The sequence below is a fragment of the Aotus nancymaae genome, unplaced genomic scaffold, assembly GCF_030222135.1.
Source record: "Aotus nancymaae isolate 86718 unplaced genomic scaffold, 86718_ANA_hifiasm-v0.15.2.pri h1tg000093l, whole genome shotgun sequence".
Classification (NCBI taxonomy): Eukaryota; Metazoa; Chordata; class Mammalia; order Primates; family Aotidae; genus Aotus; species Aotus nancymaae.
The window spans coordinates 58,446-85,326 of NW_026988508.1; the positions used below are offsets into that span (position 1 = coordinate 58,446).

At 44.5% G+C, this 26,881-nt stretch overlaps 1 long non-coding RNA gene across 1 annotated transcript in view; it reads left to right on the plus strand.

Annotated features, from left to right (window-relative positions):
• Positions 1 to 23,097, plus strand: part of LOC135271846 (uncharacterized) — a 68,000-nt gene extending 44,903 nt beyond the window's left edge. Inside the window, exons 2-3 of the long non-coding RNA XR_010339978.1 lie at positions 14,747 to 14,812; positions 22,328 to 23,097. This is a non-coding gene — a long non-coding RNA (uncharacterized LOC135271846). The remainder of the gene's footprint in view (positions 1 to 14,746; positions 14,813 to 22,327) is intronic.
• The last annotated feature ends 3,784 nt before the right edge of the window (positions 23,098 to 26,881 follow it).

Sequence of the window (26,881 nt, forward strand, 5' to 3'; positions counted from 1 at the left end):
TGAGTCTGTTAGAATCTTCCTTCTCTAACCTTTTGCATATATTGTCTGGATTTATGTAGAATCTGGTCATCGTCAATGCCAACCCTTTAAGTTGTAGCCCTGCTATTAGGCCTCCACTATCCTATTTGACTCACCAAATTTGCCTCAAGGATTTTTTTACTCTAAGTAATAGCCAGTGTAAGAAATCTACTCATGCCAGGTGTGCATCCACCTCGTGAGAAAACAAACAAGACCTGTACAGTTGTTTCCAAGTTCTGCTCCCATCCCATGGCCTCATCTCCATTCTCCTCTGCACATCTGCCTGCGTTGTCCTTGAGACTGTTTACGCAGGTGGTTACAGCCGTGCCCTTGCTTCCAACCAACATATCTCCAGTATAGACTGGCTTCTCTGGTCCCAGTTCCCAATTCTTTTTTACTTCTTCTTCTTCTTTTTTTTTTTTTTTTTAATAGAGATGGGGTTTCACCATGTTAGCCAGGCTGGTCTCAAACTCCTGACCTCAGGTGATCTGCCTGCCTCGGCCTCCCAAAGTGCTGGGATTACAGGTGTGAGCCACTACGCCCGGCCTCCCGGTTCCCAACTCTTAAGTGAGATCTACTCTGCTTGGGACATCCAGGGTTAGAGGTTCAGTCCAGATGTCCTCAGTAGGGTCACATCTGCAGATGGGACCTCCAGGGCCACGATGGGATGAAGGAAGGGCATTTAAGTGAGAAGAGCTGTTGACTGGCTGACACTTCCAGAAAGGGTCAAGCACAGAAAACTGCATCTCATCTGTAGTATTTCTTCTAGGATTTTAAAAACTTTCGTAGAATGCTGAAGTAGTGAAAAAATACTGAAAATTTGAAAAGTAAGTTTATTAAAACTCCTAGTATTGATTTCTTTTTTTCATTTTTTGAGACTGAGTCTTGCTCTGTTGCCCAGGCTGGAGTGGTGGTGGTGCAATCCTGGCTCACTGCAGCCTCTGCCTCTGGGGTTCTAGCAATTCTCCTGCCTCAACCTCCTGGGTAGCTGGGATTACAGGCATATGCCACCACGTCTGGCTAATTTTTTTGTATTTTTAGTAGAGACGGGTTTCACCATATTGGCCAGGCTGGTCTCGAACTCCTGACCTCAGGTAATCCACCTGCCTCGGCCTCGCAAAGTGCTGGGATTACAGGCGTGAGCCACCATGCCCAGCCTTTAGTATAGTTTTCTATGTAAACATTTTGCTTATACCCAAAAGAGAATTACCATTTTACTTTCCTGGCTTTGATGAAAGCAAACCCTTCACAACAATATTTTCTTTTCTTTCTTTTTGTTTTTTAAAGAAAGAAAGAAAAAAAGAATGAAGAAGAGGAATAAAAAGGAAGAGAAAGAGAGAGAGAGAATGAGAGTATTGCTTTCTTGCCCAGGCTAGAATGCAGTTTAGTAATGGGTATTGAAAACCTCATTTATACCAATAATTATACTTAATGATGTAGACAGGAAGGAATAAGGGAAGAAAATAACAAACAAGCAGCCAACCAATATTTCATTTAAACCTATGAAATGCTATGCGATTACTGAGGAGTGATTTACTTCCAATTATGTAGTCACTTTTGGAATAGGTGTGAGGTGGTAATGTATGTTTTGTGTATTTGAAGTGGAGAGTTTTATAAATGTTTATTAAGTTTACTTGTTCCGGGTCTGAGTTCAAGTCCTGGATGTCCTTGTTAATTTTCTGTCTCATTGATCTATAGAATCGTTAGCTCTTCTTGTTACATTGATCCTTTTGCCATTATGTAATGTCCTTCTTTGCCTCTTTGATCTTTGTTGCTTTAAAGTCTACTTTATCAGAGGCGAAAATTGCATCTCCTGCTTTTTGTTTATTTGTTTATTTTTACTCTCTGTTTGGTTGGTAAATCTTCCTCCTTCTCTTTGTTTTGAGTCTTTGTGTATCGTTGCATGTGAGATGGGTCTGGATGCAGCATACCAATGGGTTTTGGCTTTTTATCTAATTAGAATATATATATGTTTAATACTGGCATTTGATGCTAGCTGGCTGTTTTGCCCATTAGTTGGTGTAAATTTTTCATTGTGTTAATGCTCTTTGCTTTTTGATATATTTTTGGAAAGGCTGATATTGGTTGTTCCTTTATATGTATAGTGCTTCTTTCAGAAGCTCTTGTAAATCAGGCCTGGTGGTGGTGAAGTCTCTAAGTACTTGTTTGTTCACAAAAGATTTAATTTTTCCTTCGCTTATAAAGCTTAGTTTGGCTGGATATGAAATTCTGGGTTGAAAGTTCTTTTCTTTAAGGATGTTAAATATTGGTCCCCACTCTTTTCTGGCTTGTAAGATTTCTGCTGAGAGATCTGCTGTAAGTCTGATAGGTTTCCCTTTATGGGTAACCTGACCTTTCTCTCTGGCTGCCCTTAGTATTTTCTCCTTCATTTCAACCCTAATAAATCTGGCAATTATGTGCCTTGGGGTTGGTCTTCTTGAAGAATATCTTTGTGGTGTTCTCTGTATTACCTGGAGTTGAATATTACCCTGCCTTGCTAGGTTGGGAAAGTTTTCCTGAATGATATCCTGAAGAGTATTTTCCAACTTGGATTCACTCTCTTCGTCACATTCAGGTACACCTATCAAACGTAAATTAGGTCTTTTCACATAGTCCCATATTTCCTGGAGACTTTGCTCATTCCTTTTTATCCTTTTTTCTGCAATCTTGTCTTCTCGTTTCATTTCACTGAGCTGGTCCTCGACTTCTGATATCCTTTCTTCTGCTTGATCAATTCAACTGTTTAAACTTGTGCATACTTCGTGAAGTTCTCGTGTTGTGTTTTTCAGCTCCATCAATTCACTTATATTCCTCTCTAAATTGTCCATTCTCATTAACATTTCGTCAAACCTTTTTTCAAGGTTCTTAGTTTCTTTGCATTGGGTTAGAACAAGTTCTTTCAATTCACAGAAGTTTCTTATCACCCACCTTTTGAAACCTGCTTCTGTTATTGGAACACACTCGTTCTCCATTAAGGCTTGTTCCGTTACTGATGAGGAATTGCGATCCCCTGTAGAGGGAGAGGTATTCTGATTTTGAGTATTCTCTGCCTTTTTAGGCTGGTTTCTTCCCTTCATTATATATTTATCCCTCTGTCGTCTTTGTAATTACCGACTTTCTAACTAGGGCTCTGAGCGGACATCCAACTTGTTGATTCCCAGCGCCGAAACCTGAGCAATCCACTGCGCTGGCCAAAACAGCGGTGTTAAGATTGATGGTGCTTTTCTGCCTGGGAATCTCCGGACTCTGCACCAAGAACTGCTGCGCTAAGGCACCAGCAAAACCGCCTCGCTGGCCACAAGAGTCGCCCTGGCGACCTGTGGGGCTCCTCCGCTGGGAATCTCTTGGTCTGTGAGCAACAAATATTTGTCTGAAAGTGTGGCATCCTCTCGTTCTCTGCACTTTCACTGGGAGCTACGAGCCCGAGCTGCTAGTCACAACAATAGTTTCTTAAAATCATTAGCCATTTATGGCTGGGCTTAGCACTTTGGGAGGCCTAGGTGAGTGGATCACTTGAGGTCAGGAGTTCAAGACCAGCCCGGCCAACATGGTGAAACCCCATCTGAACTAAAAATAGAAAAAAAAAATTAGCCAGGCATGGTGGCAGCCACCTGTAATCCCAGCTACTCAGGAGGCTGAGGCAGGAGAATCACTTGAACCCAGGAGGTGAAGGTTGCAGTGAGCCGAGATTGCGCCTGGGCGACAGAGTGAGACTTTGTCTCAGAAAAACAAAAACAAAAAAAGGCCGTTGTGGTGGCTCATGCCTGTAATCCTAGCACTTTGGCAGGCCAAGGAGGGCAGATCACGTGGTCAGGAGATCGAGACCATCCAGGCCAACCTGGTGAAACCCAGTCTCTACTAAAATACAAAAAATTAGCTGGGTGTGGTGGCATGTGCCTGTAGTGCCAGCACTCAGGATGCTAAGCCAGAGGAATAGTTTGAACTCAGGAGGTGGAGGTTGCAGTGAGCGGAGATTGTGCCATTGCACTCCAGCCTGGGGACAGAGCAAGACTCCATCTGAAAAAAAAAAATTAGGTCTGGCATGGTGGCTCACGCCTGTAATCCAAGCACTTTGGAGGCCAAGGTGGGCAGATCACCTGAGGTTGGGAGTTCAAGACCAGCTGACCAACATGCTGAAACCCCGTCTTTATAAATAAATAAATAAATAAATAAAAGAAAAAGAAAAAAATATATTAGCTGTTTACAAATACATGCAAACACGGGAGCGCATTACTCCTTTTGCCTCCAGCTCCATTGTGGTTGGGCATGGTGCAGTGAGAGTCTGTCTGCATTTAAAATAGCAATATTTTATTTGTGATGGATTTTTTTTGAACTCATTTAATTTTTTAAAATATTGCATTAAAATATCATTTAACTGGATGACTTTTTGCCTTCTGCCCCCTTCCATTTTGCACCCGAACCGAGCATCTCACACACCTGACTCTGGTCCTGGTCTGAAGCCAGAGCCACTTTCTGGGTGAAGTAGGTCAGCTCTCACCTTACTAGTAAGGGTCAGTTGTTAAGAAACATTAAGTTGACCCTGTGCCCATGGCTCCTCTGTGGAGGATATCTTTTAGTTTATAATTAGCGGTAGGTGGGTAACAGCTGCCTACTTGGTGTGTTCTTGAGTTATGAGTAAATATAGAACACCTGTGCATTAATAAGAATCACCTAAGAGCAAATAAATATGTGGACGAGAATCTGCTCAGGGCCTTCAGCCTGGAAAGCTGTCAGCCTCTCAACTCGCAGGCTGTGGTTCCCTGGATAGATCCACTCTGCTGTTCTATCTGGGTGTCTGCCTCTCAATACCTTCAGTGCTGCCTGGGTGGGGGTCTCCCGACCGAGCTAGTACTCGGTAGTCAGTCACCTGGGAGAAGACCAGAAATAAAAGCAACTAACAGAACAGAGCCTAGGGCAAGAGTATGGTTGCCTCAGAAGGACCAAATGCCAGAGGAGAGAAGGTTGGGGACAGCACGCCAGCCCCAGCCAGTGGAGTTCAGCTGGTGTCAGGCTTCAGGTTTTTTTTTACTTTAGCTCCCTTGAGTTCTCCCTGGTGTCTTTGTGAAGTTTTTATGAGCATTCCAGCCTTTTTTAGCTTTGTTGAGAGCTTTGTTCACACTCTGAGCATAGAGTTTAAAATGGAAATGACGAACCCCTGAGAGCCAGTATGTGGGTGACAGCCATAATCAAATAATTACAATGAAAACTCATGCTGGACTTACTGGGTGCAAACACAGGTCTAGGAGCCTCATCTATGTTCACTAATTCTAACCTCCAAGTAGCTCTAGGAGGTAGGCACTAGTAATAATTATTTTTGACTGATGAAGAAATTGAGGCAGAAAGAGGTTTGTCCACATATTTAAGTGATGGGTTGGGCATTCCAATCTAGACAGGCTGACTCTTGAGTCCAGGCAGGGGACCCTGAGCCTGTCCCACCTCTCAGCAATCCAAGCTTCAGACCACGTGGCAGCCTGAGCTTGCAGGCATAGCCAGGCTCAGTTTAGCACACCTTCCCAGACCCTGGAAAGCCTTCTTTCAGATGCAAACTTAGGAGGACCCGCATTTATTTCTGTAAAGTGTAGTTTCGCTTACTAATGACAGCAGCAATTGGCTTTATAGGCTGGGAGTGGTGGCTTACGCCTATAACCCCAGCACTTTGGGAGGCCGAGGTAGGCGGATTACAAGGTCAGGAGATCGAGATCATCCTGGCCAACATGGTGAAATCCCATCTCTACTGAAAATACAAAAAAAATTACCTGGGCATGTGGTGGGCACATGTAATCCCAGCCACTCAGGAGGCTGAGGCAGAAGAATCGCTTGAACCAGGGAGGCGGAGGTTGTAGTAAGACGATAACACGCCACTGAACTCCAGCCTGACAACAGAGTGAGACTCCATCTAAAAAAAAAAAAAAAAAAAAAAAAAAATTGGCTTTACACAGAGAACAAAATCTCAGGCTGAAAGGGTAAATTTCAGGCATCTCATCAGGGATTTGGCCAGAAGGGGCTGGGTGCCCACTCTGTGCCAATTCTAAGACTCCTTGCTATTCTAGACCAAGGTCGCTGAGTTTACTTACTAAATGGAGGGGGATTTGCAACCTCCCATTGCTCTGTAAGCTAATTTACATTTTAACACCCGCCCTCCACTCGATTGGCAACCACGGCACCACAACAGCCGTCAAGGAATTAAGTCCTCGGGTCCATGAAGGCGTGCCTGAGAAATAAAAGTGCTGTGGAAGAATTTTGCCAACAAGCCGAAGAGCAACCTTTCTGGCATGCACACTGACATTTAGGATTCCGCTGGCTTGTGAATCTTGGCATAGTTGCTGGGGGGCCACACAGTGGAGAGGCAAACAAAAGCTGCTCAGTCAGCAATGCGGTGCTTTTCCCGGGGGTGGGAACTTGCAGGAGCAGACCAACTAGGGAAAAGTCCCTGAAGTAGACAGTTTCACCAGAGTGGTTGTCGTTGATGGGCCTTGGGACTTAGGGTCTCGTGATCCAGAAAGCAAATATTGACAGTCAGCCAGGGGGAGGCAGGGCAGAAAACAAAGTCCAGGTTTAGATGACAGCTCCACTAAGGAAAGCAGAGGGCAGGCCACCGGCTGAAATTCCAGTCCTGGCTGCATCCAGGCAGCGTTGCTGTGACTGCCCGGGAAACAGTGTTTCATATGCCCTTGGGGATAAGAGAACACAGGAGCCAGTTCACAGTTCTGAATGTGGTTACTACAAAAGCCCACTTTCCCCTTTTTTTTTCTGCCTTGGAGTTATTTTGCAGATGGTTTTTAAGCAATTTTTCTTTAGATTCTGAAAAACTCCAATTCTAACACAAACTACTTTTCTTTAAGGATATTCTCTACCTTAGTGATCTGATAAGAGGCCAAGGTTTTAAATACCACTGTAACTGCCCAAGGGATTCATCTTGCCCACTGCCAAGACAGCAGATTCATCAAGACAGGGAAATTGCATTCGTGAAAGAGTAATTCATGCAGAGTCTGCTGGGCAGGAGACTGGAGTTCTATTATTACTCAAATCAGTCTTCCCAAGCATTTGGGGAGCAGAGTTTTTAAGGACAACTTGGTGGATGGGGGAAGCCAGTGAGTCAGGAGTGCTGATTGGTCAAAGATAAAGTTATTGGGAGTCAAAGCTATCCCCATAAGCTGTCCGCACTAGGTGGGGGCCACAAGATCAGATGAGCCAGTTTACTGATCTAGGTGGTGTCGGCTGATCCATTGAGTGCAGAGTCTGTGAAATATCTCAAACACTGATCTTAAGAGCAGTATTGGGAGGGTCAGAATCTTGTAGCCTCTGGCTCCATGACTGGAACCATAATTTCTAATCTTGTGGCTCATGTTAGTCCTACAAAGGCAGTCTAGTCCCCAGGCAAGAAGGAGGTCTGCTTTGGGAAAGGTCTGTTACCCTCTCCGTTTAAATTATAAACTAAGTTTCTTCCAACGTTAATTCAGCCTACTCCCAGGAATGAACAGTACAGCTGGTAGGTTAGAAGCAAGATGGAGTCAGTTGAGTTAGATCTCTTTCACTGTCTCAGTTGTACTTTTGCAAAGCAGTTTCACCATCATCCAAGGGCTAATGGCTCCTAAACTTTATGCCAGCTCCAACCTCTTCCCTGAGTACCAGGGCTGGGTGTGTAACTATGGATTGACATTGGCACTTGGCTTTCTTTTTTTTTCTTTTCTTTCTTTTTTTTTTTTGAGAAGGAGTCTTGATCTGTCGCTCACTTGGCTCACTGCAACCTCCGCCTCCCGAGTTCAAGCAATTCTTCTGCCTCAGCCTCCTGAGTAGCTGGGACTACAAGCCCACGCCACCACACCCAGCTAATTTTTGTATTTTTAGTAGAGATGGGGTTTCACCATATTGGCCAGACTGGTCTCAAACTCTGACCTCGTGATCTGCCTGCATCGGCCTCCCAAAGTTCTGGGATTACAGGCGTGAGCCACTGTGCCTGGCCTCTTTTTTCTTTTTTTGAGACAGAGTTTCACTCTTGTTTCCCAGGCTGGAGTGCAATAGCGCAATCTCAGCTCCCTGAAACCTCTACCTCCCGGGTTCAAGCAATTCTCATGTCTCAGCCTCCTGGGTAGCTGGGTTTACAAGTGCCTGCCACCATGCCTGACTAATTTTTGTATTTTTAGTAGAGATGGGGTTTTACCATGTTGGTCAGGCTGGTCTCGAACTCCTGACCTCAAGTGATCCACTCACCTCGGCCTCCCAAAGTGCTGTGATTACAGGCCTGAGCCACTGTGCCTGGCCAATGCTTTCAATCTTATAACATTTTTCCCTTCTGTGGTCATCAACACACATGTGTGTATGTCTCACCTTCAGCACTGATATTCTTAGTTACCTTTCTATGTGCACATGACTTTCCTACCCATCTAGGTTATAATTACCAAGATCAAGAACTTTGTCTCGCACTTTTTGGCACACATAGCACCATAGTCCTTAGTAAGTGGTCAATAAATGTGGTTTAGTTAAGTGTTAATAATCAGTTAAATGCTAGTGGTAGAGCTTTGAAAGCTTGGGAGGAAAAAGATGATGATATCTGAAAGTAAAGTTAGGAAAAAGAAAACTGAACATTTAGAAGAATATAGCATTACCTGGTGGCAGCTTTCTGAATACTTTGGGCTTACAGGGCAACTCCTGTTCCCAGCTCTGCCACATCCTGGCTTCACGATCTCTTGGCAAATTGCTTATCTTCTCTGAATCTCAATTTCCTTGTCTGTAAAATGACTACAAAATCACGCAGTACATGGATTTCTTGTGAATATTAAAATGGAGGCCGGACGTGGTGGCTCAAACCTGTAATCCCAGCACTTTGGGAGGCCGAGGCGGGTGGATCACAAGGTCAAGAGATTGAGGCCATCCTGGTCAACATGGTGAAACCCCGTCTCTACTAAAAATACAAAAAATTAGCTGGGCATGGTGGCGCGTGCCTGTAATCCCAGCTACTCAGGAGGCTGAGGCAGGAGAATTGCCTGAACCCAGGAGGCGGAGGTTGCGGTGAGCCGAGATCGCGCCATTGCACTCCAGCCTGGGTGACAAGAGCAAAACTCCGTCTCAAAAAATAAAAATAAAAATAAAAATAATAAAATGGAAAGATTCTGTGTGGGAAGATTCTGCCTTCTGACCCTAAGACAGAATCTAACAGATATGAGCAGATTTCCTTCTGGACTCTAAACCAACTGTTGTTTCCTGCACATGCAAGGGGCTTTTATTTCCTGCCTGCAACACAAATTCTGCCACCAGTGGTCAGTGGCCCAGCACATCATCTGCTGAAATATCTGAACTCCTTGCTCAGCGGCTATTACTTGGTTTTCTTTTTTAATCTTAATTCCTGTAATGCATTTCAAATAGCCAAAGGGGAAAGATTATTTGAGAAAGGAAGAGCCTATCACTGCCACTTACATGACTGACTAGAACACTGTCCCTTTATTCTCCATTCCACATGGCTTGTTCCAAATATGATAAAGTATATTTAGCATAACATTTACCCATTTAACCAGTTTTTTCTTTTTTTTTCTTTGAGACAGAGTTTTGCTCTGTTGCCAGGCTGGAGTGCAGTGGCACAACCTCGGCTCACTGCAGCCTCTGAGTCCCTGCAACCTCTGACTCCCTGGTTAAAGCGATTCTCCTGCCTCAGCCTCCCGAGTAGCTGGGATTACAGGCACACTACCACCACGCCAGGCTAATTTTTTTTGTATTTTTAGTAGCGACAGGGTTTCAGCATGTTGGCCAGACTGGTCTCAAACTCCTGACCTCATGTGATCCACCCTCCTCGGCCTCCCAAAGTGGTGAGAGTACATGTGTGAGCCACCATGCCCAGCCTCTTTAACCATATTTAACTGCACAGTTCAGTGATATAAAAGACATTTATGTCCAGGTGCGGTGGCTCATGCCTGGAATCCCAGCACTTTAGGAGGCCAAGGTGAGTGGATCACCTGAGGTCAGGAGTTTGAGATCAGCCTGGCCAATATGTCGAAACCCCATCTCTACTAAAAACCCTAAAATTAGCCGGATGCGGTGGTGCACACCTGTAATCCCAGCTAGTCAGGAGGCTGACACCGGAGAATCACTTGAACCCAGGAAGCGTAGGTTGCAGTGAGTGGAGACTGCGCCATTGCACTCCAGTCCGGGCAACAAGAGTGAAACTCTATCTCAAAAATAAATAAATAAAAATAATATAAAATAAAATACATTTGCATTGTGCAACTGTCACAGTGCAATGCAAGGTATTAAAAAAGATGATGATGAAGTGGAGCAAGAACTATAAATTAAAAGAGATTTAAGAGATACATTAGCCAGATGCAATGTATGAACCTAATTTGGATTCATGCATCTGGAGAACTTTTTCATCCTTCCAAACTGAAACTCTGTACTCATTAAAAATAACTCCTCTTTGCCCCCTCCTTCCAGCCCCTGGCAACCACCACTGTACTTTCTGTCTCTATGAATTTGACTACTCTAGGCTTCTCTTATAAGTGTAATCGAACAGTGCTTGACATTTTGTGACTGGCTTATTTACTCAGCATCATGTCTTCAAGGGTCACCCATGTTGTGCATGTGACAGGATTTCCTTCTTTTTTAGGCTGAATCACATTCCATTGTGTGTGTAGACCACATTTTGCTTATCCATTCATCCATCCATTTGGGTTGTTTCCATCTTTTGATACATGAAGTAATGTGCATCCTCTCAGAAGGCATATTATTTTTAATTTAAAAAAAGTATCTTGGTATGCTCTTCTCAGTGAAAAAAACTATGAGAGTTCTAAATCGTCATCAGATTCTTAATGTCCTAGTCCATTTGGGCTGCTAGAACAAATTGTCACAGGCTTGGTGGCTTACAGACAACAGACATTTATTTCTCACAGTTCTGGAGGATGGAAGTCCAAGATCAAGGTGCCAGCAGCTTCAGTGTCTGGTAAGGGCTCACTTCCTTGTTCACAGATGGTGCCTTCTCTCTGTGTCCTCACATGGAGGAAGGGGAGAGGGAGCTCTCAGGGCCTCTTCTGTGGAGGCACTAATTCCAGTCATAAGGACTCCCTTGTGACCTGATCACCTCCCAAAGGCCCCACTTCCTAACATCATCACTTTGGGGTGAGGATTTTAACATAGGAATGCTGGGGGTACACCAACATTCATGCCATAGCACTTAATAACTGTAATACAGTTCTGTGTTTACTTACCACTTTCCAGTAGTGGGAAAAGTTAGAGAGCGTATCTTATTCATGTTTACAACTTAGCACCCAGCAAAGTGCATGGCACCTAATTGGTATCCAATAATACTTGTTGAGTGAATTATTTTTGAGAGAGAGAGAGTACTCTCACTTCATCTGCACAATCCAGCTTTCCGGCATCTGCTCTGTGTCCCCCACTGACTATCTGAGATGAGGTAGGGTCAGACAACCCAGTTCGGGCTCAGCTCCCTTTTTGGATATGGCAACTGGCTCCCTTCATGAACTAGGAAAATGCTCTCACAGCAAGAATCTGCCACTCACTCCAGTGCTTGACAGGTGTTGGATTATTGAACAAATATATGCTTAAAATAGAATATGCCAGCCAGGCACAGTGGCTCAGGCCTGTAATCCCAGCACTTTGGGAGGCCGAGATCGGTGGATCACCTGAGGTTGGGAGTTTGAGACCAGCCTGACCGACATGGAGAAACCCCATCTCCACTAAAAATACAAAATTAGCTGGGCATGGTGGCACATGCCTATAATCCCAGCTACTTGGTAGGCCGAGGCAGGAGAATCGCTGGAACCTGGGAGGCAGAGGTTGCAGTGAGCCAAGATCGCGCCATTGCACTCCAGCCTGGGCAACAAGAACAAAACTCCGTCTCAAAAAAAAAAAATGAGTAACTGCATTGGAGGCAAACTCTCTCCATTTTTATTTGTCTGAAAGATATCTTTATTTTGCCCTCCATCTTGAAAGTTCTGGAAGCTCCACTTTCTGCAACAGCTGAGAGCTAATTCTGTGCATGCTCTGAAGCTCTCATTCAGACACTGACTCAGTTGAATCACCCTTTCTTGGAGATAATCTTTTTCTTTATGGCTTTTTGTAAATGGTGTTCTAACACGTTATGGTGATGTGTGTAGGTGTGGGTTTCTATTGGTTTCTATTTCTTTATTCTGCTTGCAATTTGTTGGACTTCCTGATCAGTGATTGGTTTTGTTATCAACTAGCAAAGATTCCTGGCTATTATATCTTTGAATGTATTCAATCAAAGCTCTTATATCTTTAAATATTGCCTCTTCCCCCTCCTTCCTATTCTCTTCTATTGGAACTCCAAATGTATATGTTTTTGACTCCATCCTATCCTTTATGTATCTAAACATCTTTTTTTCTTTTCTTTATTTTATTTTATTTTTATGAAGTCTTGCTCTGTTGCCCAGGCTAGAGTGCGGTGGTGCCATCTCGGCTTACTGCAAACTCTGCCTCCCGGGTCTAAGTGATTCTCTTGCCTCCACCTCCTGAGTAGCTGAGACTACAGGCGTGCACTACCACACCCACTAACTTTTGTATTTTTTGTTTTTTTTTTTTTTTTTTGAGATGAAGTCTTGCTCTATCACACAGGCTGGAGTGCAGTGACATGATCTCGGCTCACTGCAACCTCCACCTCCTGGGTTCAAGCGATTCTCCTGTCTCAGACTCCCGAGTAGCTGGGATTACAGGCACCTGCCACCATGCCCGGCTAATTTTTTGTATTTTTAGTAGAGACGGGGTTACACTATGTTGGCCAGGCTGGTCTCAAACTCCTGATCTCATGATTCACCACCTGCCTTGGCCTTCCAAAGTGCTGGGATTACAGACATGAGCCACTGCAACAGGCCAACATCTTTTTTGTGTTAAAAAAAAAAAAATCGTTACACTTAGATCTCACTGCAAAAAACAAACAAAAAAAAAAACAACTGCTTAGCTGCACTCTAGATAAGTTCTTTTTTCCTTTTTTTTTTTTTTTTTTAGACAAAGTTTTGCCCTTGTCGCCCAGGCTGGAGTGCAATGGCACGATCTTGGGTCGCTGCAACCTCCACCTCCTGGGTTCAAGTGATTCTCCTGCCTCAGCCTCCTGAGTAGCTGGAACTACAGGCAAGCACCACCATGTCTGGCTAATCTGTGTATTTTTAGTAGAGACAGGGTTTCACCATGTTGGCCAGGGTAATCTTGAACTCCTGACCTCAGGTGATTCCACCTGCCTCAGACTCCCAAAGTGCTGGGATTACAGATGTGAGCCATCATGCCAGTCCCTGTCTGTTCTTTTTAAATTCTTATCTTTGGCCAGCCATGGTGGTTTACGCCTGTAATCCCAGCACTTTGGGAGGCCGAGGCGGGTGGATTGCTTGAGGTCGGGAGTTCAAAACCAGCCTGGCCAACATGGTGAAACCCTGTCTCTTTAAAAAAAAAAAAAACTTATCTTTGGCAGGTGCAATGGCTCACGCCTGTAATTGCAGCACTTTGGGAGGCCAAGGCGGGCAGATCACGAAGTCAAGAGATAGAGACCATCTTGGCCAACATGGTAAAACCCTGTCTATGCTAAAAATACAAAAACTGGCCAGGCATGGTGCTCACGCCTGTAATCCCAGCACTTTGGGAGGCCGAGGCAGGTGGATCATGAGGTCGGGAGTTCAAGATCAGCCTGACCAAAATGGTGAAACTCCATCTCTACTAAAAACACAAAAAAATTAACCGGGCATGGTGGCAGGAGCCTGTAATCACAGCTACTCAGGAGGCTAAGACAAGAGAATTGCTTGAACCTGGGCGGCAGAAGTGGTAGTGAGCCAAGAGTGAGCCACTGCACTCCAGCCTGGGTGACAGAGCAAGACGTCTCAAAAAAAAAAAAAAAAAAAAATTTACCCAGGGCTGGTGGGGCACACCTGTAGTCCCAGCTACTCAGGAGGCTGAGGCAGGAGAATCGCTTGAACCTAAAAGACAGAGGCTGCAGTGAGCCGAGATCATGTCACTGTACTCCAGCCTAGGCAACAGAGCGAGACTCTGTTTCAAAAAATAATAATAATAATAAAAATAAAATGAAATCATATCTTCATTCAAAAAATTTTTTAAAATTCTAGTGGATGTGCCTTCTATTTCCCATCACAACCCTGCCTAATGCAGTTCCCAAGCCACGCTGTTCTCCAAAGAGCATGAGTACGATACAAAGATGGTATCACATTTGTGGTAACTTGTACAATTTGGGAACTGAAAGGAATTTGAAGGGAAGAAAATCTAGAATGATAACTGTGAATTTCATCTTGGACATCAAGTTTTAAATAGATAATATGACATCCTGTTTCCACCCAAACTGGCCTGACCAGCTGGGTGTACCGAAATTGAATTCTGACACTAACTTCCTGGAGCTGGTGCAGATGCCACAGATTAAGGGCAAAGGTCACTACAGACCCTCAGTCCCCTTCAGACATCAGTCACAAGTATCAGAGAGTCCTCATGGCAGTTGCACTCTGATTAACTATGAATTCAGGGGTTCCCATGACCCCCTCAGGTTTGATAATTTGCTAGCACAACTGGCTGACTCAGGAAAGCACAATGCTTACGATTACAGTTTCACTGTAAAGTATACAAATATGGGAGGGTCCCAAATGCAAAGCTTCAGTGGCCTTTCCTCGTGAAATCAGGGCACATCACTGTCCTGGCACATCAACATGTTCACCAACCAGGAGGCTCTGGAAGCCTCCAGTGCCAGAGCTTTTACTGAGTTTTTCTTTTGTAGGCACAAGTGATTAAACCACCAACCCTGTGATTAATCTCAACCTCCAGACCCCCTCCTCTCTTCAAGGTAAGGTGACTCAAATTCCTCAACCCTCTAATCACCAGGCTGGGATGGTCTTTCGGTAACCAGCTCCCAACTTGAGGCTGTCTAGGGGTCCACCATTAATAGCATAGCAAAGCCTTATCAATTAAAAAACCCAAAGGATTTTTAGAGTCTCCATACCAGGAATTCAGGACAAAGACTAGACAAATTATTTGTTATACAACAGAGATAATGAGATTTCTTTTTTTGTTTTTGTTTTTCAAGATGGAGTCTTGTTCTGTCGCCCAGAACAAGGCTGGAGTGCAATGGCACCATCTTAGCTCACTGCAACCTCTGCCTCCTGGGTTCAAGCAATTCTCCTGCCTCAGCCTCCCAAGTAGCTGGGCTTACAGGCACCTGTCACCATGCCTGGCTAATTTTTTGTGTTTTTAGTAGAGACGGAGTTTCACCATGTTGGCCAGGCTGGTCTTGGACTCCAGATCTCATGATCCGCCTGCCTGGGCCTCCTAAAGTGCTAAGATTATAGGCATGAGCCACTGGAAACAGCTGATAGTGAGATTTCTTAATGAAATGTATATTCTCTCAGGAGCATGTTATTCAAACTCATGTTATTGGTAATGGGAACTTAGGACACAAATCAGCACACACTTAACTTTGGACATTGTTTGCAATTAGAGTTTCCCAAAATAAGAATTTGACAAATTATTATAGATGTCATCATTCAAACTATTAATTGATATCTATATACTTAACTCACTTTCCAAAAAGACTTGGGATTACAAGTAAGACTTCTTTTCAAAATATTCCATATGACAAGAAAGTATAATTTTTCCAATTCATAGGAAATAGTCTACATGGAAGCAGTAGTGTAGGGTCAAGCATCTACAGTCGTAGGTACAAGTCCTGGCTCTGCCACAGCATGACTCATCCCTTATCTTGGAGCTGGATGAGATGACCACTGCAATTCTGTGACTGCCACAGTCAGATCCATGTCACAGAGCAATCACGTCATGTCTGTTTAATCATAAACAGCTAGCTCTCTTTCCTTTTCAAGTTTTTTTATCTTGGAAACTTTCTTTTTTGTTGTTTTTTGTTTTTTGAGACAAAGTCTTGCTCGGTCACACAGGCTGGAGTGCAGTGCTGTGATCTCAGCTCACTGTAACCTCCACCTCCCATGTTCAAGTGATTCTCCTGCCTCAGCCTCCCGAGTAGCTGGGATTATAGGCGCCCACCACCATGCCCGGCTAATTTTTGTGTTTTTAGTATAGACGGGTTTTCCCCATGTTGGCCAGGCTGGTCTCGAACACTGACCTTAAGTGATCCACCAGTCTCAGCCTACCAAAATGCTGGGATTACAGGCATGAGCCACCTGCCTGGCCTCAACCTTGGAAACTTTCTATACTTGTACTATACATCTCTCAACATTACCTTCACAAAGTTTTTCCTGATTCTTGTTTTGTACTCTTTTAGGAAATCATTAGTCAGGTGTGGCTATGAGAGGTAACAGAGGAGAGGCTGGGGAGAACAAAGTGCATTATACTCATGGGTCCTAGAGAAAGGAGGCATACCGCCACACAGGCCACACAGCCAGGAGCCAGGGAAGGGTCAGGCCATGGCCTTTATGGTGGTTTTCACAGGAATGGCAAGGCAGGGCAGGGGGGACAGTACAGGACTGGATAGTGTGGATAATTCTGGTGGGCTCTAGACTCTAGGGATGGTCGTTGGCTGCCTGGTACTACTTGGCCTTGGGATAATTGAGATAAAGGATCTTTCTCCTAGAATTTGTAGGCCATGTAGAGGAGTGCTGGCTCTGGATTGGTTAATTTGCCTATCAAAGGCATGCTCCAATCTCAGCCTGTTCGTTCTTATCTCCAAGAATTGGCTGCCCCTGGGAGAGTTTTTGTTTTGTTTTGTTTTGATTTCATTTGATTTTTCTTGGTTTTTGTTTGTTAGTTTGTTTGATTTGAGACAGAGTCTTGCTCTGTTGCCCAGGCCGGAGTGCAGTGGTATGATCTTGGCTCACTGCAACCTCCACCTCCCGGGTTCAAGCAATTCTCCTGCCTCAGCCTCCCGAGAGGGAGGATTTTTTTTAAAGATGTCAAGACATCATAATATGCATAAATATATATGTATGCACATATGTATTCCAGCTAGAGGATTGTAATTATACACACCTGCACACACACACATAATATATGCAACCCTCCAGCTGAAATCTCTCCTGTCTCCTAAACCTTAGTATCATCACCTTGTCTGTCTAGCCCACATGTATTTTCTTCTCATTTTTTCTTGCACTGCGGTTATGTGTGGGCATGTCGTGTTTTACTTCTGACTGGGAGTGCCTTAAGGGCAGAGCCTGGGACATCTAGCTCACTGTGTTCTCCATGGGGGAGGCACTGCTGCTCCTGGTATGAGCTCTAGAAATTACTTTTTAATAAACAAATATCAGCAGGGTACATAATGTATATGTGTATTTACCAAACCATACTCATACACATATTTTCATACTTACTATTCAACTTAGTACAGAATGGTGTTGAGATTTTAAAAATCAAGTCTCGACTTAGTAAATATTTGTGAGTTAATTATTATACTAAGGTGGAAATTTACCATTTTTCAAGCTTGTGAAAATGAGCCCCAAGAAAATGAAAAAAAAAAATGTATGTGTGTGTGTGTGTGTGTGTGTGTGTGTGTGCATATATATATATAAAATATATATACAACTTTAGGCCAAGTGACATTTGTACTTGCTGGCAGCTCTTCAGTATTTTATATATTAGTTATAAACATTTTATTTATTGAATTAATTAATTTATTTATTTCTGAGATGGAGTCTTGCTCTGTTACCCAGGTTGAAGTGCAGTGGTGTGATAAATTACAGGCATGCACCATTAAGCCCGGCTAATTTTTGTATTTTTAGTAGAGACGAGGTTTCACCATGTTGGCTAGCTGGTCTCAAACTCCTGACCTCAGGTGATCCACCCGCTTTGGCCTCCCAAAGTGCTGGGATTACAGGTGTGAGCCACTGCACTCACACCTAGTTAGACATTTTAAATGATTGCCAGCCTGCATGCCCAGAGCACAAACTTCCTCAAAAGGGAAGGGAAAAATAATTGCAACTCACTTGAGTATTTTTTGGTAAGGATAAAAAGACATCTACTAAATAAAAGTAGATAAACATGCTACCTGGGATGTGCTTTGAAAAAGTAGCATGTCAGCCAGGCGAGGTTGCTCAGGCCTATAATTCCAGCACTTTGGGAGGCCCTGGAGGGCAGAGTTCAAGACCAGCCTGGCCAAGATGATGAAAACTCATCTCTATTAAAATTAAAAAAAAGAAAAAGTAGCATGTCATCTTATTGGCGAAGTGCCTTAAAGTACAATGTGGATAGGTCGGAATATGTATATAAACAAGCAGAGAGCTTTAAGAAAAGGAGAAGAGTTTAGTGAAAAAATATGTATCTACCTGGGAAAGTATTAGAATGTAAATGAGGATATAAATGATGGAGGCTTAAATTGGTATAAATGGAAAGTGACCATACTGGGAATAGTGGGAATCTATTTTTTATTTTATTTGAGACAGAGTCTCACTTTGTCATCCAGGCTGGAGTGCAGTGGCACGATCTTGGCTCACTGTAACCTCCACCTCCCAGGTTCAAGCAATTCTCCTGCCTCAGCCTCCCAGGTAGCTAGGATTGCAGGTGCAAGCCACCACACCCAGTTAATTTTTGTATTTTTATTAGAGACAGGGTTTTGCTACGTTGGCCAGGCTGGTTTGGAACTCCTGGCATCAAGTGATTCACCTACTTTGACCTTCAGATTACAGGTGTGAGCCACTACACCCAGCTGGAATCTGTCTTTTTAAATGTGATTCCCTGCAGTGGTTTACTAGCCTGGAGCATCTCTGCATAATGGAGGGTGGTTGCAGGCCTAGCTCTCAGAATCCTCCTAGAAGATGTCCACGAGATGGGCCACAGGAGCAGCCACCACTGTTACCAACCAGAAGACAGAGAATTCAGAACTCACTACCCTGTGTCCCTCAAAGATGTACATATGCACCCTCTCCATCCCAGCAATGCACAAATTGTGCATATGTTCACCAAAAACCTTTCATTGGAATGTTCATAGTGGCACCCCTACATGACAGCTCCCTGAATGAAACTACTCAATTGATTACCAACTGTTGAAGGGATAAATTGTGTTATGGTCATACAACTATATAGCAATGAGTATAGACAGTCTACTAAGACTATAAGCAACAATATGGATAACTCTTACAAATATTGCTGAGTAAAAAAGTCAGACACATAGTATATACTTCATAATTCCATTTGTGTGGACATACAGAAAGTGTGAAAGATCACCTAAGGTGTTAGAAGTCAGGATAGTGTCACCCTTGTGAGGAAGATCACTCCTGGCAGGGACACAAGAGAGGCTTCTGGGGAGCTGACAATGTTTCCTGTCTTATTCTGGGCACTGTTTACACAGGTGTGCTTAGTTTATGAAAAATCATCATTATATAAACAGAACGTATGTGCTTTGTTGTAAGCATTTTATATTCTTCCATTATAAATTGGTTTCTGGTCAGGCAGTGGCTCATGCCTGTAATCACAGCACTTTGGGAGGCTGAGGTGGGTGGATCACCTGAGATCAGGAGTTCGAGACCAGCCTGGCCTATATGGCAAAACCTATTAAAAATACAAAACTTAGCTGGGTGTGGTAGCCCATGCCTGTAATCCCAGCTACTTGGGAGGCTGAGGCAGGAGAATCGCTTGAACCCGGGAGGCAGAGGTTGGAGTGAGCCGAGATCGTGCCATTGTACTCCAGCCTGGGTGACAGAGCAAGACTCCATCAAAAAAAAAGAAAAAGAAATTCATCTGGAAGAATCAACTGCTTTCACTATTCTGACCATTATTCTGGACCATGACACATGCTTTCAACCAAACTTGCCCATCTCACAAACATGATTTCGCTCTCAGACTGTTCCTTCAGGTTTCCATCTGCAGTCATCTGTGAGTTGTCTGGGGAATGTTGCTTGAGGTCTGTTCCTCTTTTTCTTCCCTTGTAGAGAAGTAATGAATAATCTAGATATCTGAGAATCTTATGATCTTGGTCTGATCATACCAAGTGCTGCTAAAGATGTGGTGCAAAGAGAACTCTCATATGCAGTAGGGGTGTAATTAGTGCTACCCTGGAGAGTAATGTGGAAAAACTACTTGGAAACTCAGTTGAAGACACACATACCCTTTCACTCAACTATTTCACTTCTCACCACGTACGCTGCTCCAACGGTAGCCTTGGGAGCAGCAGCATCCACTTCTTAGAAATGCAGAATCTGGCTGGGCATGGTGGCTCACACCTGTAATCCCAGCACTTTGGGAGGCCAAGGCAAGCATATCACCTGAGGTCAGGAGTTCAAGAGCAGCCTGGCCAACATGATGAAACCCCTTCTCTACTAAAAATACAAAAATTAGGCTGGGCACAGTGGGTCATGCCTGTAATCCCAGCTACTCAGGAGGCTAAGACAGGAGAATCACTAAGTAATCCAAGTAGCTTGGATTATAGGTGTGTGCCATTACACCCAGACCTGTTTGTTTGTTTTTAAGTCACAACTACTCCTTAACTACTCCCTTCACCACAGGTCTGGGAACACACCACCCAGCAGCAGCCCACTCCCGCAGACTGGACACTTGCACACCATTCTGGACACCCCAAAGCTAAAGACCCAACAAGGGCCAGGTGCGGTGGCTCACGCCTGTAATCCCAGCACTTTGGGAGGCCAAGGCGAGTGGATCACAAGATCAGGAGTTCGAGACAAGCCTGGCCAACATGGTGAAACCCCGTCTCTAGCAAAAATACAAAAATTAGCCTGGTATGGTGATGGGTGCCTGTAATTCCAGGTACTTGGGAGGCTGAGGCAGGAGAATTGCTTGAACCTAGGAGGTGGAGGTTGCAGTGAGCCAAGATCGTGCCACCGCACTGCAGCCTGGGTGACAGAGCAAGACTCCATCTCAACCGAAAAAAAAAAAAATCCCAACAAGGGCTCCCCTTCTCAGGAAAGGCCCTATTGCCAACTTGCCTGCAGGAGTGACAATGGCAGCAAATGCACTTTACTTTTACCTCCCTCATCTGCAAGGCAGCTTGGCAGAAGCCAGTCTAGTGAAAATCCTTAGAAGTCAGGTCTGAGTAGCATCCTTGTAAGCCTAAGAAATGTACCAGCTTCTGGAAGGAGCCCCTGGACAAGTGGGCTGGAATGGAGTCGAGTGGCCAGGCTGCACAGCAGCCTCACCTCCCCAATGACTCACCTCCCCATTGACTGGCCGATGTTGCTGATGTTCACCTCTTTTTTTTTTCTGAGATGAAAGTCTCACTCTGTCACCAGGCTAGAGTGCAGTGGCTCAATCTTGGCTCACTGCAACATCTGCCTCTTGGGTTCAAGAGATTCTCCTGCCTCAGCTGCCCCAGTAGCTGGGACTACAGGTGCACGCCACCACACCGAGCTAATTTTTGTGTTTTTAGTAGAGACGGGGTTTCACCATGTTGGCCAGGATGGTCTCAATTTCTTAACCTCGTGATCTGCCCACCTCAACCTCCCAAAGTGCTGGGATTACAGGCGTGAGCCACCACGCCCAGCAATGTCCACCTCTTTAGTCCAGTTCTGTCTGATATGTTAAGAATGGAAAGAAAGCCTTCTCAGGGGCATTTTGTTTGTTTGTTTTGTATTTTGTTTTGAGATGGAGTCTCACTCTGTTGCCCAGGCTGGAGTGCAGTGGCACAATCTCAGCTCACTGTAACTTCCACCCCTTGGGTTCAAGTGATTCTCTTGCCTAAACTGGGTCTACAGGCGTGTGCCATGACGTCTGGCTAATTTTTTTTTTTTTTTTTTTTTTTTTTTTAAGATGGAGTTTTGCTCTTGTTACCCAGGCTGGAGTGCAATGGCGTGATCTCCGCTCACCGCAACCTCCGCCTCCTGGGTTCAGGCAATTCTCCTGCCTCAGCCTCCTGAGTAGCTGGGATTACAGGCACGCGCCACCATGCCCAGCTAATTTTTTGTATTTTTAGTAGAGACGGGGTTTCACCATGTTGACCAGGATGGTCTCGATCTCTTGACCTTGTGATCCACCCGCCTCGGCCTCCCAAAGTGCTGGGATTACAGGCGTGAGCCACCGCACCCGGCAATTTTTTGTATTTTTAGTAGAGATGGGGTTTCACCATGTCTGTCAGGCTGGTTTTTAACTCCTGACCTCAGATGATCTGCCCACCTCAGCCTCTCAAAGTGCTGGGATTACAGGCCTGAGCCACTTCGCCCAGCCCCTCTCAGGGGCAGTTGGATGTTATCATCTAGATGCTACTGTCAGTGAGGTCAAGAAACAACAAAATAAAAAAGAACAGGAAGGTCATGGCAAGGGAGACCAAGGTCTGCCTGTCATTTTAATTCTTTTTTCCCCTTATTCCATATTTCTAACACAGAAAATACATACCATAGAAAATCATATTTCAACATCTTGCTATGTTTCATTCTAATTTTTTTTTTTTTTTTAGATGGAGTCTCACTGTCACCCAGACTGGAATGCAGTAGTGCGATCTCGGCTCAGTGCAACCTCTGCCTCCCAGGTTCAAGCGATTCTCCTGCCTTAGCCTCCCAAGTAGCTGGGACTACAGGCGCCTGCCACCACATCTGGCTAGTATTTTATTTTTAGTAGAGAGAGGGTTTCACCATGTTGGCCAGGCTGGTCTCAAACTCCAGTCCTCAGGTAATCTGCCTGCTTGGCCTCCCAAAGTGCTGGGGTTACAGGCGTGAGTCACTGCCCCCGGCCCTAATTTTTTTTTTTTGGAGACAGAGTCTTGCTCTGTTGCCCAGTCTAGAGTGCAGTGATGCGATCTCAGCTCACTACAACCTCCACCTCCTGGGTTCAAGTGATTCTCCTGCCTCAGCCTCCTGAGTAGCTGGGACTACAGGTGCACACCACCACCCCCAGCTAATTTTTTGTATTTTTAGTATAGGTGGGGTTTCACCATGTTGGCCAGGATGGTCTAGATCTCCTGACCTTGTGATCCACCCACCTCGGCCTCCCAAAGTGCTGGGATTACAGGTGTGAGCCACCGCACCCGGCCTCTAATTTTTTTCTTAAAGAAAGGAAACACCACAGATCTAGTTCAGTTTCTCCACTTCACTCCCCTTTATCCAGAGGTAACCATGTCCTTAATTTTGTCTTTGTGGTCAATACTCTGTCTAAGCATGCTTGTATCCCCAAACGAAACAAAATATTGTTTTCTTTTTACATTTCGTATACAGTATATCCTACTCTATATTTCAGTCTGCAATTTGCTTTTCTTTCCCTTCATGTTATGATTTTGGATGCAATCCATGCTGGTATATATGGCTCTAGTTCCTTTATTTTTAACTGCTTTATACATGTCATTGTATGACAGCGTCGCAATTTATCTGTTCTCCATACGTTGGCTTTTTGGGTTGTTCCCTTATCGGTTGTTATTACAAACAATGCTGCAACAAACACATATGCACACAAGCTTGAGAGCTCCAGGCTGGTGCCCGGAGTTCCCAGGGTCGGTTAAAACGCATATGCCAATTCAGTGGGTGGGGCCTGACATTCTGCATTTCTTTTTCTTTTCTTTTTCTTTTTTGAGATGTGTCACCCAGGCTGGAATGTAGTGGCATAATCTCTATTCACTACAACCTCTGCCTCCTGGGTTCAAGCAATTCTCCTGCCTCAGCCTCCCAAGTAACTGGGATTATAGGTGCCCACCACCATGCCAGGCTAATTTTTTTTTTTTTTGAGACGGAGTCTTGCTCTGTTACGAGGCCAGAGTGCAGTGGCACGATCTCAGCTCACTGCAAACTCTGCCTCCCTGGTTCAAGCAATTCTCCTGCCTCAGCCTCCCGAGTAGCTGGGACAAGAGCACACCACCATGCCCGGCCAATTTTTGTATTTTTAGTAGAAACGGGGTTTCACTATGTTGGCCAGGGTAGTCTCGATCTCTTGACCTCATGATCCACCCACCTCAGCCTCCCAAAGTGCTGGGATTACAGGCGTGACCCACTGTGCCTGGCCTAATTTTTGTATTTTTAGTAGAGAAGGGGTTTCATGTTGGCCAGGCTGCTCTTGAACTCCTGACCTCAGGTGATGTGCCTGCCTTGGCCTCCCAAAGTGCTGGGATTACAGGTGTGAGCCACCATGCCCAGCCAGATTCTGCATTTCTAAGAAGTGGATGCTGCTGCTCCCAAGGCTACCGTTGGAGCAGCGTACATGGTGAGAAGTGAAATAGTTGAGTGAAAGGGTATGTGTGTCTTCAACTGAGTTTCCAAGTAGTTTTTCCACATTACTCTCCAGGGTAGCACTAATTACACCCCTACTGCATATGAGAGTTCTCTTTGCACCACATCTTTAGCAGCACTTGGTATGATCAGACCAAGATCATAAGATTCTCAGATATCTAGATTATTCATTACTTCTCTACAAGGGAAGAAAAAGAGGAACAGACCTCAAGCAACATTCCCCAGACAACTCACAGATGACTGCAGATGGAAACCTGAAGGAACAGTCTGAGAGCGAAATCATGTTTGTGAGATGGGCAAGTTTGGTTGAAAGCATGTGTCATGGTCCAGAATAATGGTCAGAATAGTGAAAGCAGTTGATTCTTCCAGATGAATTTCTTTTTCTTTCTTTCTTTTTTTTTTTTTTTTTTTTGAGACGGAGTTTTCGCTCTTGTTACCCAGGCTGGAGTGCAATGGTGCGATCTCGGCTCACCGCAACCTCCGCCTCCTGGGTTCAAGCAATTCTCCTGCCTCAGCCTCCCAAGTAGCTGGAATTACAGGCGTGAGCCACCATGCCCAGCTAATTTTTTTGTATTTTTAGTAGAGACGGGCTTTCACCATGTTGACCAGGATGGTCTCGATCTCTTGACCTCGTGATCCACCCGCCTCAGCCTCCCAAAGTGCTGGGATTACAGGCGTGAGCCACCGCACCCGGCTTTCTTTTATTTTGATGGAGTCTTACTCTGTCACCCAGGCTGGAGTACAATGGCACGATCTCGGCTCCAACCTCTGTCTCCCATGTTCAAACGATTCTCCTGCCTCAGCCTCCCGAGTAGCTGGGATTACAGGCATGGGCCACCATGCTCAGCTAAGTTTTGTATTTTTAATAAAGACGGGGTTTCACCATGTTGGCCAGGCTGGTCTTGAATTCCTGACCTCAGGTGATCCTCCCACCTCAGCCTCTCAAAGTATTGGGATTATAGGCATGAGCCACCACTCCTGGTGAAACTTTCTTTCTTTCTGTTTTTTTTGAGACAGAGTCTTGCTCTGTTGCCTGGCTGGGTTGCAGTGGCGTGATCTCGGCTCACTGCAATGTCTACCTCCCGGGTTCAAGCGATTCCCCTGCCTCAGCCTCCTGAGTAGCTGGGACTGCAGGCGCACGCCACCACGCCTAGCTAATTTTTTGTATTTTAGTAGAGATGGGGTTTTATCATGTTGGCGAGGATAGTCTAGATCTCCTGACCTTGTGATCCACCCACCTAAGCCTCCCAAAGTGCTGGGATTACAGAAGTGAGCCACCACACCTGGTTGAAACTTTCTTATAATCAAATTTACTCTTGAAAATCTCTTAAATCTCTCATGAAGTAAAATTCTAATAAAGCCGATTTTATCTTTAGGATTGGAATAACTTGCTGTTCTTTTGGCTGAGCTGCAGATGAACTCATTGGCTGGCATTTAGGAGCCATGTTATATAAAAAATAACTTTATTGGCCAGGTGCAGTGGCTCACGCCTATGATCCCAGCACTTTGGGAGACAGAGACAAGTGGATCACCAGGTCAGGAGTTCAAGACCTGCCAGGCCAAGATGGTGAAACCCCATCTCTACTAAAAGTACAAAAATTAGACAGGCGTGGTGGCAGGTGCCTGTAATTCCAGCTACTCGGGAGGCTGAGGCAGAGAATTGCTTGAACCTGAGAAGGGGAGGTTGCAAGTGAGCCGAGATCCCATCACTGCACTCCAGCCTGGGTGACAGAGCAAGACTCTGTCTCAGAAAACAAAACAAGACAAAACAGAAAAAAAAAATTTTATTCACATAGCATAAATGCATGTTATTGAATTATCCATATTATGTAACACTATAAAAATATTTACTGTATTCCATTAAAAGACCCTTACTTAGTACCTTCAACATGCCAGGCACTGTATAAGGGTAGAACACTTCTTACACATTCCTTACCAATGCATTGATGTGCAAAAATAGGCTATAAATTAACAGAATGAGAAAGCTACTTACTGATATGAAACTGACATTTAAAGACTGAGAAAAAAAGTATAGTGTTCTTCAGGGAAAAAGCAGGTAGTTATGTGAACCACATGACTCCTGTATCTTGAGAAACAAGTTCCTGTAGAGTCATCTTCCAGCCCTCTAATATTCAGTGATTTATGAAGACTTGAGTAATCATGGAAGAAATACTGGTTTATAGCAAATTCCAAGTATTTAATTCTGGAATTAACCATGTAAGAAACTCCAGCCCGGGTGCGGTGGCTCATGCCTGTAATCCCAGCACTTTGGGAGGCCAAGGCGGGCAGATCATGAGGTCAGTATATTGAGACCATCTCGGCCAACATGGTGAAACTCCATCTCTACTAAAAATACAAAAATTAGCTGGGCGTGGTGGTGCACGCCTGTAGTCCCAGCTAGCTAGGAGGCTGAGACAGGGGAATTGCTTGAACCTAGGAGGAAGAGGTTGCAGTGAGCTGAGATGGTGCCACTGCACTCCTGCCTGGTAACAGAACAAGACTCCGTCTCAAAAAAAAAATCCTCCAAAATACTATTTGACTTAGCAAAACAAAAATAATTTTTACTAGGAAAATTAAAAAAAATCTGTAACTGCTTAATAAATCCTTTTAAGACATGTACTTTTTTTTTTTTTGAGACAGTTTTGCTCTTGTTGCCCAGGCTGGAGGGCAATGGCATGATCTTGGCTTACTGCAACCTCCGTCTCCTGGGTTCAAGTGATTCTCCTGCCTCAGCCTCCTGAGTAGCTGGGATTACAGGCATGCGCCACCATGTCCAGCTAATTTTGTATTTTTAGTAG